The sequence below is a fragment of the Bos javanicus genome, chromosome X (assembly GCF_032452875.1).
Source record: "Bos javanicus breed banteng chromosome X, ARS-OSU_banteng_1.0, whole genome shotgun sequence".
Lineage (NCBI taxonomy): Eukaryota > Metazoa > Chordata > Mammalia > Artiodactyla > Bovidae > Bos > Bos javanicus.
This window is the reverse complement of record NC_083897.1, coordinates 15,109,316-15,128,209: the sequence shown is the minus strand read 5'-3', so window position 1 is coordinate 15,128,209 and position 18,894 is coordinate 15,109,316. Positions and strand designations below refer to the sequence as shown.

The 18,894-nt window shown below is 39.8% G+C and overlaps 1 non-coding gene across 1 annotated transcript; it reads left to right on the top strand.

The window, feature by feature from the left end:
- The first annotated feature begins 663 nt into the window (after positions 1-663).
- LOC133243646 (U6 spliceosomal RNA) lies at positions 664-770 on the top strand. Its single transcript, XR_009735187.1, has one exon. It is a non-coding gene; the product is annotated as a U6 spliceosomal RNA (small nuclear RNA).
- The last annotated feature ends 18,124 nt before the right edge of the window (positions 771-18,894 follow it).

Here is an 18,894-nt window from a genome sequence, read left to right as displayed (position 1 = left end):
ATCAATACAGTATACTAACGCATATATATGGAATTTAGAAAGATGGTAACGATTACCCTGTATGCGAGACAGCAAAAGAGACACAGATGTATAGAACAGTCTTATGGACTCTGTGGGAGAGGGAGAGGGTGGGTTGATTTGGGAGAATGACATTTAAACTTGTATAATATCATATAAGAAACGAATCGCCAGTCCAGGTTCGATGGAGGATACAGGATGCTTGGGGCTGGTGCACTGGAATGACCCAGAGGGATGGTACAGGGAGGGAGGTTGGAGGGGGCTTCAGGATGGGGAACACGTGTACACCCGTGGCGGATTCATGTTGATGTATGGCAAAACCAATACAGTATTGTAAAGTAATTAGCCTCCAATTAAAATAAATAAATTTATATTTTAAAAAATAAATAAAGCTAAAATGACTGTTAAAAAAAGACAAAAATATCAAAATTAAAATTGCATCATATAGCAAAACCCATGGAGCACAGCCAAAATGGCTCTTAAAGGAGATATCAAAGTTTTAAATATGGGGGAGAGGGGAGGGAGGCTCAAAGGGAGAATATATATATATATATATATATATATAAAAATAATGACTGATTTGCATTGCTGTATGGCAGAAACCAACACAACATTGTAATTTTCCTTTAATAAAAAAGACAAACAGTGCTCACTTCAGCAGCACATATACTAAAATTGGAACGATACAGAGAAGATTAGCATGGCCCCTGCGCAAGGATGACACGCAAATTCGTGAAGCGTTCCATATTTTTTCTACCTAAAGAAACTAAAGACCTATATATAGAAAACTATAAAACACTGGTGAAAGAAATCAAAGAGGACACTAATAGATGGAGAAATATACCATGTTCATGGATTGGAAGAATCAATATAGTGAAAATGAGTATACTACCCAAAGCAATTTATAGATTCAATGCAATCCCTATCAAGCTACCAACAGTATTCTTCACAGAGCTAGAACAAATAATTTCACAATTTGTATGGAAATACAAAAAAACCTCAAAGCAATCTTGAGAAAGAAGAATGAAACTGGAGGAATCAACCTACCTGACTTCAGGCTCTACTACAAAGCCACAGTTATCAGGACAGTATGGTACTGGCACAAAGACAGAAATATAGATCAATGGAACAAAATAGAAAGCCCAGAGATAAATCCACGCACATATGGACACCTTATCTTTGACAAAGGAGGCAAGAATATACAATGGATTAAAGACAATCTCTTTAACAAGTGGTGCTGGGAAATCTGGTCAACCACTTGTAACAGAATGAAACGAGAACACTTTCTAACACCATACACAAAAATAAACTCAAAATGGATTAAAGATCTAAACGTAAGACCAGAAACTATAAAACTCCTAGAGGAGAACATAGGCAAAACACTCTCTGACATACATCACAGCAGGATCCTCTATGACCCACCTCCCAGAATACTGGAAATCAAAGCAAAAATAAACAAATGGGACCTAATTAACCTTAAAAGCTTCTGCACATCAAAGGAAACTATTAGCAAGGTGAAAAGACAGCATTCAGAATGGGAGAAAATAATAGCGAATGAAGCAACAGACAAACAACTAATCTTAAAAATATACAAGCAACTCCTAGAGCTCAACTCCAGAAAAATAAATGACCCAATCAAAAAATGGGCCAAAGAACTAAATAGACATTTCTCCAAAGAAGACATATAGATGGCTAACAAACACATGAAAAGATGCTCAACATCACTCATTATCAGAGAAATGCAAATCAAAACAACTATGAGTACCATTTCACACCAGTCAGAATGGCTGCAATCCAAAAGTCTACAAGCAATAAATGCTGGAGAGGGTGTGGAGAAAAGGGAACCCTCTTACACTGTTGGTGGGAATGCAAACTAGTACAGCCACTATGGAGAACAGTGTGGAGATTCCTTAAAAAACTGGAAATAGAACTGCCTTATGATCCAGCAATCCCACTGCTGGGCATACACACTGAGGAAACCAGAAGGGAAAGAGACACGTGTACCCCAATGTTCATCACAGCACTGTTTATAATAGCCAGGACATGGAAGCAACCTAGATGTCCATCAGCAGATGAATGGATAAGAAAGCTGTGGTACATATACACAATGGAGTATTACTCAGCCATTAAAAAGAATACATTTGAATCAGTCCTAATGAGGTGGATGAAACTGGAGCCTATTATACAGAGTGAAGTAAGCCAGAAGGAAAAACACCAATACAGTATACTAACGCATATATATGGAATTTAGAAAGATGGTAACAATAACCCTGTGTACGAGACAGCAAAAGAGACACTGATGTATAGATCAGTCTTATGGACTCTGTGGGAGAGGGAGAGGGTGGGAAGATTTGGGAGAATGGCATTGAAACATGTAAAATATCATGTATGAAGCGAGATGCCAGTCCAGGTTCGATGCACGATACTGGATGCTTGGGGCTAGTGCACTGGGACGACCCAGAGGGATGGTATGGGGAGAGAGGAGGGAGGAGGGTTCAGGATGGAGAACACATGTATACCTGTGGCGGATTCATTTTGATATTTGGCAAAACTAATACAATTATGTAAAGTTAAAAATAAAATAAAATTTTAATAAAATAAAATAAAATAAAACCAAAAAAAAGTAAATATAAATATCAAAACATAATTTAAAGAAATTTTTACAAGAACAAAAAACAAACAAAAATACCAATAAATAATGTTGATCCATAAAACCTAAAACACTTTATTTGAGAAAGCCACTAAAATTAGATAAACCTTTGGAAAAGTCTGAAGAAGTAAAACAGATAGAAGGCATAAATTAGCAATGTTTGAAATAATAGCTAAAATAAGTAAATATATGGAAGATATTTTATGTTGTACTAAATATAATTACATTTAATTTTATTACACTAAAATTTTGAAAATCGATACTTAATGAATTATTTTCTAGGAAAAAAAATGTATTGCTAAAATTGACTCAAGAAGATGTAGAAAATCTGAATGTACCAATAATCTGAAAAGTAATCATAGATCTACCCTTAAAATAAGCACAGGGCCCCAAAGTTTAAATAGGCAAGTTATATAAAATTCTTAAGAAACAAAACATTTGCGTGTATCATAAAATATTCTGGAGCACAGAAAAAAAGAATATTTCTCATTTATTTTGCAATACTAGCATACCTTTGATGCCAAAAATTGGACAAATATAGCAGAAAAAAGAGGGCTAACCTTGCTTAGGAACATAGATGTGGAATACCAAATAGCATATTAGCACTTCCAATCCAGCAATGTATTAAAAGAAAAATACATCATGAGTCATGATAAGTAAGATTTTTCTTGAAAAACAAATATGGCATAATACTATTTATTAATGCAGTTGACAGATTGAAGCAAAAATTATATGATCACCTCAATAGATGCCCCAAATTATTTCATGAATCCAGTCATTCTCAATATGACACACACCATTCTAGCAGATCTTTTTTTAGTATTAATAAAATGTTGTTGCTTTTATTCACTTCATCGAGCTTACAATTGTAACAAATATTTTCAAGTTATGCTTACCCATGTTGATTATACCTCACTGACTATTTGAATGTGGTCCTTTGGGTTAATTAATCTCAAGAATTTTCACATTTTTCATTTGTCTTTCTCCAAGGTTCTGTTTATATTATCTTGGAGTTTAATTTCTATTTTATAGCTTATTTGATCTTGCCACTAAAATTTTATTGGTATTTCTTCTGTGGTTCCTCAGAGTTCTTATATATGATTCAACCATATTTACACTCTAAAATTTTTTAGATTTTTGTTTAAATTAATACTTAAGTATGTATGCTAGTGAGTAATTAGAGTCATTGCTAAAAGACAAACTTCTTTAAAAGTCTCTATTGGTGTCAATAGATAACTGAAAACTTAGAAATTCATTCATTGGCTTGATCCCATGAAACTTTAAGTTCTGCTGAATTTTGGGGAATATACCTTAGCACACATGTGCTGTGCTAAGTCTCTTCAGTCGTGTTTAACTCTGTGTGACCCTATGGACTGTAGCCCACCAGGCTCCTCTGTCCATGGGATTCTCCAGGACTTGAGTGGATTGCCATGCCCTCCTCCAGGGTATCTTCCCAACCCAGGGATGGAACCTACGTTTCTTATGTGTCCTGCATTGGCAGATGGGTTCTTTACCACTAGCACCTCCTGGGAAGCCCTAGCAACATTTTCCTAACAAAAAAAATTTAGGTAAATTTGGAAGAGAATCAAGTACCCTTAATTTGTGAAAAGTATCTACCATAAACATACAACAAAAATCACATTTAATGATGAGATTGAAGAAATCTCATAAAAGTAAGGAATATCAGTTCAGTTCAGTTCAGTTCAGTTCAGTCACTCAGTCATGTCCGACTCTTTACAACCCCGTGAATCGCAGCACGCCAGGCCTCCCTGTCCATCACCAACTCCCGGAGTTTACTCGAACTCATGTCCATCGAGTCGGTGATGCCATCCAGCCATCTCATCCTCTGTTGTCCCCTTCTCCTCCTGCCCCCAATCCCTCCAAGCATCAGGGTCTTTTCCAATGAGTCAACTCTTGGCATCAGATGGCCAAAGTATTGGAGTTTCAGCCTCAGCATTAGTCCTTCCAATGAACACCCAGGACTGATCTCCTTTAGGATGGACTGGTTGGATCTCCTTGCAGTCCAAGGGAGTCTCAAGAGTCTTCTCCAACACCACAGTTCAAAAGCATCAATTCTTCGGCACTCAGCTTTCTTTATAGTCCAACACTCACATCCACACATGACCAATGGAAAAACCATAGCCTTGACTAGATGGACCTTTGTTGGCAAAGTAATGTCTCTGCTTTTGAATATGCTATCTAGGTTGGTCATAACTTTCCTTCCAAGGAGTAAGCGTCTTTTAATTCCATGGCTGCAGTCACCATCTGCAGTGATTTTGGAGCCCAGAAAAATAAAGTCTGACACTGTTTCCACTGTTTCCCCATCTATTTCCCATGAAGTGATGGGACCAGATGCTATGATCTTAGTTTTCTGAATGTTGAGCTTTAAGCCAACTTTTTCACTCTCCTCTTTCACTTTCATCAAGAGGCTTTTTAGTTCCTCTTCACTTTCTGCCATAAGGGTGGTGTCATCTGCATATCTGAGGTTATTGATATTTCTCCCAGCAATCTTGATTCCAGCTTGTGCTTCTTCCAGCCCAGTGTTTCTCATGATGTACTCTGCATAGAAGTTAAATAAGCAGGGTGACAATATACAGCCTTGACGTACTCCTTTTCCTATTTGGAACCATTCTGTTGTTTCATGTCCAGTTCTAACTGTTGCTTCCTGAGCTGCATACAGATTTCTCAAGAGGCAGGTCAGGTGGTCTGGTATTCCCATCTCTTTAAGAATTTTCCACAGTTTATTGTGATCTACATAGTCAAAGGCTTTGGCAGTAAGAAATATAAAACAATGCAAATATCATCACTTTTACTCAACATTGTACTGGAGGTTCAAGTCAATACAAGGATGGAAGAAAAATAAGTAAGAAATACTATTATTAGGAAGTAAGAGACAAAAATATAACTGTTTGCCTTGAAAAAGCCAAATAAATCAATGAAAGCATACTGAAACTCAAAAGTAAAAGTGCTTTGTTCCCTTTTAATTCCTAGGGCATTTTGGCACATTGTAGGCACTCAAATAATATTTTTTAAATGAACAAAGTCAACAAAACAATCAATCAGAAAATGTAATAGGAAAACAAATTTCATTTGCAATAGGAAAAAAAACGAAGTACTTAGGAGAAATACAATAAAATATTCAAACCTGAAGAAATCTAGTAACACATTTCCAAAATCTATTTTAAGTTCTAACTCTACACTAAAGGTCTTAAAAGAAGAACTGAATAAATGAAGAGACTTACAATTTTCTTGAGTGAGATGAATCTCTATTATAGAAATGTGATTTCTATTCAGATTATTCTATAAATTAAATGCAATTACAATAAAATTGCATGTAGGAATGTTTGTAGAATGTGAAGTTGATTCTAAAATGCACCCAGAAAAGATATTATACAAAAATAACCAAGACAATTTTAGAAAGGAAAATCAGAAAAAAATTCATTCTCTCAGATATCAAAACATGTTAATAAAAACTACAGTTATTCAGATAGTGTAATATCGATACAGGAATAATCAAAGAGATCAATGAAGTATAACATAGAGTCTTAAAATAGATCCATGTCAATAAATGGAAACTCAGTATGTGATTAACAAGGAATCAAATCAGTGGGGAGAGGATGAATTCTTTGATAAATGTTATTAGGACACTTGGTGATTGGGGAAAAAATATATGTAGACACACATGCACAGAATGAAAGTGATATTAAAGACAAAGAGAAAAATTTCTGCCTCACAATATACACACAAATTCCAAATGAATTAAAGAGCTATATGAAAAAGCAAAAGTATTACTATATTGGAAGAAATATAGCAAAAATACTGTAAAAAGAGAGAAAGGCTTTTTAAGCAAGACTTAAAACCCAGAAATCATAAAGAAAAAAAAATGGATAAATTTAACATGGTCAAGAATTTTTAACTTCTGAATAAAATATTCACCATAAGCAAAGTTAAGAAATGAGATTGTAATCTACAATTATGTAACTATAATCCAGTTATGATTTTAAAGTTATAAGCATATACATTTATATGAACATAAAGTTATCCTTTTTATCAATACCACCAAAGTATAATGAATCCTTTAAAAGAGATGGGAAAGGGATATGAATGAGCAAGTTAAAAAAAAAGGAAATGCAAATAGACAATTAGCACAGAAAAACTGTTCAAATTTATAAGTTAGCAGCTATGCTATTTTCACCCATAAGACCAGCAAATGAAATAGTGTTGATAATGTTGCAATGAAACTTCTAGCATGTGTGTAACTTGGTTTGGACAGCAATTTGACAGTATTTAATAAAACTGAAATATTCAGACCCAGCAATTCTATGTCAGAGAATAAACTCTAAGGAAACACTTGCACATCCGTACAAGGAGATGTTTAAGGTTGTCCATTGCAGAATAGTAACTGTGATTATTTGTAAACAACCTTTTATTAGTTAAAAATAGCTAAGCAAATGATGGTATACTCATACAATGCATCAGTTATAAAAACTGAGACAGGTTTATATGTACTGACATAAAATATCCCCAAGACACGCTATCGAACAAAAAAGAAATCCACTTGCAGAACATCACATACAGCTTTACAGTATATGTTTTCAAAATAACCCCCACAAAACTATGCACATATATCTATTTGTCTATAGAGACATGACAATCATTTAGAAGATTACACTACAGATATAATTTCTATCTTCGAAGAGACATGAAGTAGAAGGCTGAAGGGGCACTTTGGTATTGTTTAACATTTGTACAATGAGCAAAGACCCACATATTAGCAGTGAAATCTTTTTTAAAAAATAAACACACATACAAAAAGGTGGCAAAGAAGGCAGTCAAGAACTTTACTGCAACTCCCGTATTTTATAAGTGAGAAAACTGATCTCAAGAGCAACTGGATGACTGTCTTCAGGTCACACAATTAATTAGTGGGAGAACTGAAATTGAAATCCAAGCCCCTGGTTTCCCAGGCCAAGGAGCGTCACACAGGTAATCATCTCCATTATTACCTAGAATCTCCCTTGTTCCATCCAACAATAGAAGTCATTTTGTGGAGTTACCAGGATTGTCATTTGGGGATTATTAGACCAGTACCTTCTTTGTAAATGCTATATAGGCCAAACAGAACCTTTTGGCCACTGTAGAATGGAACACAACAAAACGTGATTTTTTTTTCTTACCACCTATTAACCTTAAGACAAATTACCTTGGTAATCACAATACTGGATGTTTTCTCTGTGACGTGCAAAGGGAAAACAATTCACAGTAGACCTCATCTAATGCTTCGTCGAGCTGAATGATTACTTTGATTAAATATGTTTCTGTTCTGGCTTTAGTGTGTGATTTATCTCTAAAGTCCCCTGTACAATTCCAAAAATATTTTCATTTACACTTTCAGAAAACTTCTTTAGCTTCTGAAACTTGGTTTTCAATAATTGAAGTACCAGATAGAGGATAATCCCAGGGAAAGAGGAGCCTGGTGGGCTGCCGTCTATGGGGTCACAGAGAGTCGGACACGACTGAAGCGACTTAGCAGCAGCAGCAGCAGATAGAGGATAAAGGATACCTTCTTTGGATCAACATTCTGGACCCTGCACAACATAGCCCCAGACAACAGTTGCAAGGATTCTTGTCTCACTGAATCACAATGGACTGGGACACTTAGTGTCCGTGGGGCACATCTTGTCCATTATCACCCCAAGGACATTATTCAAACCTGCATCTCCTTCCAATTTGAAATACTCACATATCCATCTACCCACTCCCATGGGTAGCAGTGCTGTTATAATGGTTTTAAAAGTACAGCAGTATTGTAAGGCAGTTTTAAAAGTACAAGACTGAAGCTCAATTGCTCTCTCTTACATTTACTGTGTGATCTCAGAAATGTATTTAATCCATCTGAATTTCAGTTTTGTTTTAAAATGGCAGTACTTCATATGGAGTTTCTGAGGACATATAATTCCCTTAGCACAGTGTCCAAAGCATGGTAAGCCATTATTATCATTACTCATCTTTCAGCAATCTCCCCACAACCCTTTTATCTTCAAAGAGGTGCAAGACCACATGTGGTCACTTGAACATGTAAGCTGACATATGAGCTTACTTATTCACAGAACTCTTGTGTGAGAAAAGGTTGATTCTCAACCAACCAACCAACCAGAATCAGGTCAATTGTCCAATAGCACTGTAACAATTCCCTGTAGCTCAGACGGTAAAAAATCTTTCTGCAGTGAAGAAGACCTGGGTTTGATCCCTGGGTTGGGAAGATCACCAGGAGAAGGGCATGGCAACCCACTCCAGTATTCTTGCCTGAAGAATCCCCATGGACAGAGGAGCCTGGCAGGCTACAGTTCATGGGGTGGCCAAGAGTTGGACACAACTGAGTGACTAAGCACACACAATATCTTCCCCATTCATACCTCAAAGATCATGGAAGTCTATGTTCCGTTCTTAACTTCTCTCTGCATGGGCTGAGCAGTGGCTGACTGTATAGAAATAGAGATGGGCTGAGTCAAAAGCACTTCCAGAAGTAAGGAGAAATTACAGATGTCACCCCAAGCAGCATGCCAGAGTTGGGACTTGATGGGGAAAAGAAAGAGCTACTTCTACCCTAAAGTATTTCCCCTGGATCAAGTTTACTGGTGCCTGACATTTTCCCATGAGAATTCTAACTCTGAAAGGTGTGAGACTTAGGGACTTGTGCACTAGTTTCTAAAAAGTTGATTGTGGGCATGAAAAATTTAAAAGAAGGACTTATGTCTTTAAATTGACCAATTGGTCTTCATTAAAATGCAAATATCTTATGAAAGGTACAGCATTAAGTTGTTTTCATCCGTTTACACCACAGTGTGAATTTCTGTATCTGGTCTGTTACAAGAAAAATATCCAGTGAAAGCAAGCTTTCAACTAGGGAAATTAGAGAAAGGAAAAAGTCACTCCTGTGTACATGGGCATCTACCCCTAGGGAGAAGGACAGGAAGAGTATTGTATAGAAGACAGCACTTAAAGATTATCTTCTAATGCAGGGACATTTATTTACAAAGCAGGTTAATAAAGAATGCATCCCACTTACTTTTTTATGTACCAAGGCAATCAAATCTCTCTAAACTGATCAGATATATTAGTATGGGACAATTTCTATTAGACGGGATTGCATTAGTCAGTTGTGGCTAATTTCCTAGTATATTTCCCAGAATTTCAATGGAAAGAGTATTTGGGCATTATATTTTTCTTTAAAGATGCTGATTGATGATTCATATGATGAACTACTTACCCTGACCTCCCCCAACAAAAAATTCCTATTTAGAAAATAAAGTAGTGACTGTGAGTATTTGCTACACATAGGAAAAGTAAGAAGGGGGAGGTGGGTACCTGGGAGCCAGGAAATGTTGATTCCTACAACGATAAACCTTCACAGCTGACCTCATCCCCTCACTCTGGTCAAAATTTCCATGCTATAAATCAATTTGTAGTGGTATCACTATTCTTACCCTACCACATTGCCATTATCTACTGGGTTTCTCTGAATACACTAGAAAACCACAAGTTACAGAAAAAGAGACGATGGCTTCATCACCAATGGATCCTCAACTCCTTACCTAATATCTGGCATCTAAGGTATACTCAACAGAGTTGAACAAATGAACGAGTGAATGAATGTGCAAGTGAAAGAAAGACTAACTGAGTGGAAATTAAGAAACTGGAGTGGAGAGAACTCCTGAATCAGGTCATCCAAGGCCTATGGTGGCAACAGAATATTCTCATGTGGGTCACAGAATGAATTACTTGCCATCATCCTGAGTGAAAACAGATTAAGGCCTCAAGGCCAAGCACTGCTGAAAAGCTCCTGGAGCTGTAATAGTCAAACAGTATAACTCTTCAAAAATCTCCCTGCCATGTTCCAGCAGCCTTCAGGAGACTACAATAATGTCTTTTCATGAGAATACGTGGTCTTCAAGCTCCCATACTCTCCTATGGAGTGGAAGAAGAACCAGATTTGGAGACAGAAAGACAGGATGCAAATCCTTATTCTGTATTTATAAGCTCTAATTTCTTGGACAAGTCATTTAAATCTTGAGAGTCTCAGTTTCATCATCTGTAGAATGGGAATGATTAATAAAGTCAGCTCTGCCAGGCTATTTTACATATACAGGGAATCAACCTAGGTGAACGAGTAAAGCAGAGATTCAGAAAATATTACAGTCTATCATCTATCCTTTTCCTTCAGTGATACTGTTGGCCTAGGAACCCCTTAGGGCTTCTGAGATTCCAGGGGCAGACATTTTTATCAAATCTGACATTTTAGATGTCAGCAAAGGCCTTGGGAATACATGTGGGAGGAAGAGGGGGATAGGAAGGAACAAGGAGTAGAACCATGGAGAAGTAAAACTAGGGGAATTGGGGCAAAGGGAATAATAGAAGACCTTGTAAACTTTGGGCTTCCCTGGTAGCTCAGTTGGTTAAGAATCTGCCTGCAGTGCAGGAGACCTGGGTTTGATCCCTGGGTCAGGGAAGATCCCCTGGAGAAAGAAATGGCAACCCACTCCAGTATTCTTGCTTGGAAAATCTCATGGACACAGGAGCCTGGTGGGCGGCAGTCCAAGGAGTCACAAAGAGTCGGGCACAACTGAGTGACTAACACTAACACTTACACTTGTAAACTTTGCTTATGAGAGGAGGGAAGAGGAAGGCAGTAGAAAGAGGGTGATACGGCAGCAGTTGTAGTTTAGGAGTGATCAGGGAAAGCTGGGGGAGTACTTAGAATAAGAAAAGCAGTGCTTCTTGGCTTGGACTTACACCCTTATCCATGGTGGCTTCCATGAACTAGGAACTTAATCTATTAAAATTCATCTATTAACTGAGCAGGAAGCTCTCAACCACACCCTTTGACAAAAGGAGGTGTGATTTCCTGCCACACTTCCCTCAACTGTCTCCCCAAAGATTGTGCCAATCCCATGCTGCACTAGGAGCAGAGGGCAGATCTATGTGGAGAAAGGAAGGGTCTGGACAAGATGGATTCACTTGACACCCACTCCCACCATGATCCCAAGCAGGTTTGCAGTAATGTCCACAAATACCCGACTTCTTTCCAGTTAAGGCGCCCCCATGGAAGGGGCTTAGAGTGAGAGGAGAAACCCAGTGTAGGAATGATCCTCCCACATCAAAAGACTGAAACAGTACTCAAGTTCTTTCCCCAGAACTCACAGAACAATTCTAGAGGTACCTCTACATCACTTTTAATTCCCTAAGCACTCCAGTATGTCCCTAAAAGACAAACGTCTACTATCTCTTCCTTTAAACATGCATATTTCTTCTCAGAGCTTCCCCTTTAGAAGCCTCCTTCAGGTCTGAGATAGCCACACGGTTGCCATGGGAACCTGCCCCTCATTTGCCTCTAATCATCAGTTCTAGAGGGATAAAACTTCAACTCTCATTTCTATTAGATGAGATCACATCAATCAGTTATACTAATTTCCTATAGTGTTTCTGAGAATTTCAGCTGGAAATAGCTTTTACGTTTTCTTAAAAGAAGCCAGTTGTTGATGCATGTACTGCAGATTGCTGCCACCCCCGCCTGCCCCTGTGAAAATCTCTCTATTTAACACACTTCAGTCCGGTCAGATAGTGATGATGACATTTCAACCCATCTAGAGTGGGTTTGATCCATCAAATGTCAAAGTTGAAACGTTTATATTGTCAAACTTCCAGTGGTTTTTAAAAATAGAAGCTAGAAAAATAATCTCCAATTAGGATTACAGGTGAACTATTAGTACACAGAGTTGTCAGAGAGGCCCACTCATGTGGTACTAGCCTCACTTCCCTGTGTGTAACATCACACGGGATCGTGTCTGAGGAAAAGTGTGTTTTCTGGATTCTTGGCTTTGATCTGAAAGAAAGATGAGAAAGCCTCAACCTTTCTCTCTTGCCATATTCTTCTGTGCTAGTCTCTTATTACTGGGAGCTGAGGTCCATATGACAGTAGAATTGTGAACAATTTTTTACCCAGAGACTTGGGTGAGATGGAAATTGCAGCTTCCTCTCCCTGAGATGGCTTCCGACTCTCCTGTTCGGGTCTTTCTGGCTTCATGATGGAGCCCACAGTCCTTCTCCCTGCTTCTGTCCTCATCAACTCTCTTGGCCCTTCTCACCCCATCACAGGACTGATTAATCTAAAGTACTCCAGATGCTGACCGATGACAGTTCAAAGGGGCTTCCCCACCCCCACCTTCCTGTCCTGCCCCATACAGAGCACTGTGCTTAACATCAAGCCTTGTATAGAAGCTTAATGACAAGTCAAAGTGTTGGTCTTAGTCACGTCAGTCGTGTCCAACTCTTTGGGACTCCATGGACTGTAGCCCACCAATTTCCTCTGTCCATGGAATTCACCAGGCAAGAACACTGGAATGGGTAACGATTCCTTTCTCCAAGGGATCTTCCAGATCCAGGGATCGGCGGGTCTCCTGCATTGTGGGCAGATTCTTTACCACCTGAGCCATCAGGAAAGCCCCAGACCTGAGCTACCAGAGAAGCCCCAGAAGCTTAATACATACAGACAATAAAACATGTGCCTTTGTATTTGCAATTCAGGGAGAAGTTGGGTTAAGGGGCACTTCAGTGTCTGGATATTGGATAGGAAGTAGAACTAGAGCAAAGGCAGGGTCTTCAGAGAAAGGCCACAATCAGTGCTCCAAGGAGACTGGCCTCTGGAAACAGGGAGAAGCAAACAAGGAAGCCAGGGTCAGGAGAGGGAACTATAAAAAAAGGGGTGCAGCTTGCATTAAGCTGGTTCTTACTTATTTGTGATTCAGAAAGAGCCCAGTGCTCTAGCACTAAAAGAGCTGTGCCCCCCTCCCTATCTTACAAGGACACAAGAAAGACAGAGAAGGGACACAGACCCATGAGGGCAATGGAACCCTTCATAGGGAAGAAACCTAGAGCGACCGGCAGTGCAGTGCAGTGAATTTTATTAGTGAGCATTATCTCTCTTGCTTTCAGAAAATAAAAAATGGCCTTAATAGCTTAAGGCATCGTTACAAACAAAATATATACTGCAGCTTCTTGTAACATTTTTCACTATAGAATTAAACAAGGCAGGTCCATCATGGACCCCATTAAAGGAGCCTTAGTTACTGAAGTATCAAAAGCATCTCGCCATTAGGTGTTGCTACGTCAGGAAACCTGAAGAAAGAGTTATCGTGATGCCATGAATAGTAAAGACATCTAACAAAATGAGATACTTTCTTTCCTTTGTTGTAATGACTCTACAGGCTACTAGCAGGACATACCGTGGCCCAGGCCCATTTTGGATCAATAGCAACAAATCTGCAGAACAAAGGTGAGCATAGCTTGAGTCAAGGTCAATAGCCCCACATTAAATCTGAGCAAGGGAATATGAAGAGTTTGACAAGTCCACAAATACAATGTCATATATCTTTGTTCTTATTTGGGCTTCCCTGGTGGCTCAGACAATAAAGAATCTGCCTGCCAATGCAGGATAGTTCACTGGTTCTATCCCTGGATTGGGAAGATCCCCTGGAGAAGGGCATGGCAATCCAATCCAGTACTCTTGCCTGGAGAATCCCATGGACAGGGGAGCCTGGCAGGCTACAGTCCATGGGTCCGCAACACGACTGAGTGACTAACACTTTCACATTTTCACATATGCTTATTTATTCCCTTTTTACTTTCAAATATAACTGAAGTGGCCTACAATCGGTAAGTTCTTGGTATAATTAGATTAAAATATGTTAAAAAAGAATAAAAGAAGTGCAAAGGGAGGGAGATGGGAACAAACAAAACTGAACAAACAAACAAAGCTGAACATACTGATATCCCCCCTCCTTATTTTTAGTATACTAAAACAATCAAGCATAATTCAGAACCAAGTTTCCTGGCAACCAAGGTAAAAGTCAAAACCTAATGTCAATACTTTGATGCTAATAGTCCCATCCATAATGGCTACTCCATGGATTTCTGCAAGGTGTAACCCATTTATCTCATAGTCAATTAAAAAGGTTCAGTTCAATTCAGTTGCTCAGTCGTGTCCAACTCTTTGTGATCCCATGGATTGCACCATGACTGGCTTCCCTGTCTGTCATCAACTCCCAGAACTTGCTCAAACTCATGCCCATCGAGTCAGTGATGCCATCCAACCATCTTATCCTCTGTTGTCCCCTTCTCCTCCCACCTTCAATCTTTCTCAGTAGCAGGGTCTTTTCGAAGGAGTCAGTTCTTTGCACCAGGTGGCCAAAATATTGGCGCTTCAGCTTCAGCATCAGTCCTTCCAGTGAATATTCAGGATTGATGTCCTTTAGGATGGACTGCTTTGATCTCCTTGCAGTCCAAGGGACTCTCAAGAGTCTTCTCCAACACCACAGTTCAAAAGCATCAATTCTTCAGTGCTCACATTTCTTCACAGTCCAACTCTCACATCCATGCATGATTACTGGAAAAACCGTAGCTTTGACTAGACAGATACTTGTTGGCATTAAAAGGTTAGCCCACTGGAGAAGGGAATGGCAAACCACTTCAGTATTCTTGCCTTGAGAACCCCATGAACAGTATGAAAAGGTTAGCAAGAAAATATAGTTGAACTGGACTAGGGATGTAGTGGGATTTAGGAAGTCAAGTATCTCCTATACCCCATCACAGCTGGCTCAGGACATTTCTGTGAAGCTATCAGATCAGTAGATCTTCCTGGACTTCCCATTGACAATTAGGCCTTTTTTGTCTGCCTGAGTACTACCAGTTCCCAGAGCTTCTTGGTCCTTCACATATCAGTCGTACTTGAGAAGAGAGCCCATCTGATGTCTGTTTCCTGGGCAGGCCCAGCTCCTAACTTTTCTTCTAGAGAATGCCCCAACATGGTTCAACTTGGAATTTTACAGTGTCATCGTTGTTGTCTGGGAATTCTCTAGATTCCCTGTTAGCTCTTTGGTATACGGCTGGTCAATCCATCTCTCCAGAAGTGGTGGCTTGCCCTGCTTTCCCAGTCCTGAGTGAGCTCTGTGAGCTGTCCATGGCTTTTCCCTTACCTCTGACACTCCTCTCAGCAGACTCAAAATTTATTCATCTGCAGGATTTTTGTGAATCCTCTGGCTACGGTATGGAAGTAGGAGTACTTCTGTATGATGGGTTTCATTGCTTTCATTGTCTGAAAGAAGAGAGCAGACACATTCACTAGGAGAAACAAACTTTTTCTTGGCCCCAGTCATGGAGAAGAATTTGTCATGAGGTTTTATATAAGGAGGAGCATTGAACAATATAATAGATGATGTCCTGGAACAGGAACAAAACATGGGAAGCCAGCTGCTAACTACAAAAAACATCAATGCACAACTGTGCATCTGGTGCTCATAAATCAAAACCTCACTGAGCTTATGATGCAGTTGCTGACACTCCAAGCCCATGACAATTTAGTCTGTGACCAGGCACGCCCCCACATGCCCATCCCAACCAGTATTGCCATGATTTTAAGAATCTGAGCTCCCCAAATTCCTAGTCTCCACTCTCTTCACTGGGCTTTAGCTGAGACCTGCCGGATGTGATTAAAGCTATTTCTTGTAACAAGCATGAGGCAGAGAAGCTCATGGTAAGAGGTTTATGGGAGTCTCTACTTCCTAGATAGGTAGCAATATCCTGTGCAAAGGGAAAGAAGATATTTGTTATGACCCTGTAACTCTTGGTTCCTCTGCCTGGCAGTCATCCCCAGTTCCTCATCTCCCTCAGACTGCTGGATGGAGAAGACTTTTTTTTTTTTTTGGAGAAGACTTTTATCTGTCCTGAAGGGGGCTGACATGAGGGCTTCTCCTAAGGAAAGCGCCTCCTTTTCTCCACTCTCTATTTATTACCCTGGGCTTCACTTTATTGTAGCTTCATTTCCTTGAACTAGGAGGTGCCAAATTGGCAACAAGGTTGAGGAAAAGGGGATTTAATATGGAGATGGAGACAGAGAGTGTGGAATTCACCTAAAGAGGAGTTCTAGCCACCTCTTTTTGTCTCTGGAGCAAGAGTCTCAGCCTTTCCTCAACTTTCCTCCGCCAGAGAAGCAACACAGGCAAGTCTTGCCTCACGCAGGTAAGACAAAGAAACAATAAGGCAACCATTTTGGAAAGAGAAGAGCAGAAGTCTTCATCTCTAAATCCTCCTTTCCTTTATACCTCTCTCTGTAGGGGTAGCATGCAAGTAAAAAGACATGTCCTCAGAAAGTAGGAATCACCTGATACCTACTTGACTTCATTTCAACAAAATTCAAGTTTTTATAACTCTTCTAACTTCATCCATGCTTATGCCTTCTACTCTGTCTCATGAGGTCCTGGCTCATCCACTCTGAGATTAAAATTACTTCCTGCTCTAAGGCTACAGTTGAATGCCTTGGATGCTGTGGTCAGCTGAGTAACAGCCCCCAAAGATACTCAAGTACTAATCCTTTGAAACTCTGAATGTTATTAACATGTGATATAACAATAGAGATTTGCAGATATGATTAAGTTAACAAACTTGCTATGAGGTTATCTGTCTTGCCCTCTGTGGCTTAGCCTACATTGGTTAGAATCACTCCTCCCAGTATTGCTTGTGTGCATGCTAAGTTGCTTCAGTCACGTCTAACTCTGTGCAACCCTATGGAGTGTAGCCTGCCAGGCTCCTCTGTCCACAGGATTCTCCAGGCAAGAATACTGGAGTGAGTTGCCAAGCCCTTCTCCAGGGCATCTTCCCTATTGAGGGATTGAATCTGTGTCTCTTGTGTCTCCTGCATTGGCAGGCAGGTTCTTTATCACTAGTGCCACCCGGGAGGCCCATGTATGTGTATGCTTCCTTCTTGAAGCTTCTCTAAACTTGAGAAAATCCACCACCCCCTGATGAAAGAAAAAGATCTTGGACTTTGGAACCAGGAAAATCTGAGTTCACACTTTAGCTCTTGGGTGAGAAAAATGTATCCATCAGTTGCAAGTTGTGTGAATTTGTGCCAGTAAATTCTGACCCTCAGTTTATTAATCTATAAAAGGTAGGTAATACTACACGTACTGCAACATTGTGAAGCTTACAAACAATACATGTGAAGTGCTGCACGTAAAAAAATGATATCCAGTAGCAATCTGGTTTGGAAGCAATTGTATAGGCTTTATATTGAGAAAGCCCTGAGTCCATATCCCAGCCAATAGGAACCCAATATAGGAGTCTTCTGTTCTGCTTATGTCAGGAAAATTAGCCTATCCCCTCTCCTTTCCAGGCCATGAGAGATGCCCCATAGGAAGGAAAAGTCAGGGATCTACCTGAGAATATGGGGAAAGTGAGGATTTAGCCAGAGAGAAATTGTGGAGAGTCTCAGAATAGTAGAAGTGGTTACTGAAGTGGAAGAAAGGAGTCCATGAAGGAGAAGGTGAGGTCTGAAGAGAGGATACATTTGAAGGAGTGGGAAGGGGATTGGAGGGGAAAGGTTGCAAGGGATTCACAGGCACGTGGATTGAGGGAAGATTTCTCTGCAGCTCTTAACTTCCTTCCATATTTCAGTGTAATCCAATGACATGATTTTGAAAACTCAGATAAAGACTAAGTTGAAATCACAGCTGTGCAATGTTAGGCAAGTCACTTCGCCTCTCTGAGTTTCCGTTTCTCTCTTCCCTAGAGTGTGGCACAAAAAAAATGATACTTGTTTCATAATGGTCTTTGAGAGAATTAAGTAAAATAAGGGACAGGACATTGCTGTGGTTGCCAGGTAGTAAGCTCTTAATCAAATTAGTGGCCCGGGCCTCTTTGTGCTCAGAGAACTCCTTTTAAGCACTCTGTTTTGCTGTTATCCCATTTCCTCTTTCTTGTTTCTTTGACTTTGCATGCAGGTGAAGGCCTCTTCACCACCTACACATAGATACTGTGTAAGTTGGCTATGGTCCGGGGCTTAGATTTGGGAACATTATAGTAGAGGTGAACAGAGAACAGATGTCCAAGGCCTAGAACTGGCTGAGAGAAGAAGCTATCCGGCATAGTCACAGGTTACCATGGCAACTAATTCACATCTTCTGAGCCCGAGACACCTGACTCAGAAGAGGGAGGCTGAGAAAAGGACAGAAGGAGCAACAGGGCTTGTGCAGCAAGATTCTTGTGGGAGTAAAGGAAAACCTGGCAAAGGTCTGAGCCTCTACATCCAACCTGGCATCCTCAAAACATGCCTCACCCTCTATGGCTAAGCCCACCTTGGTTAGAATTTCTCCTCCTGGAATTGCTTCCACTTA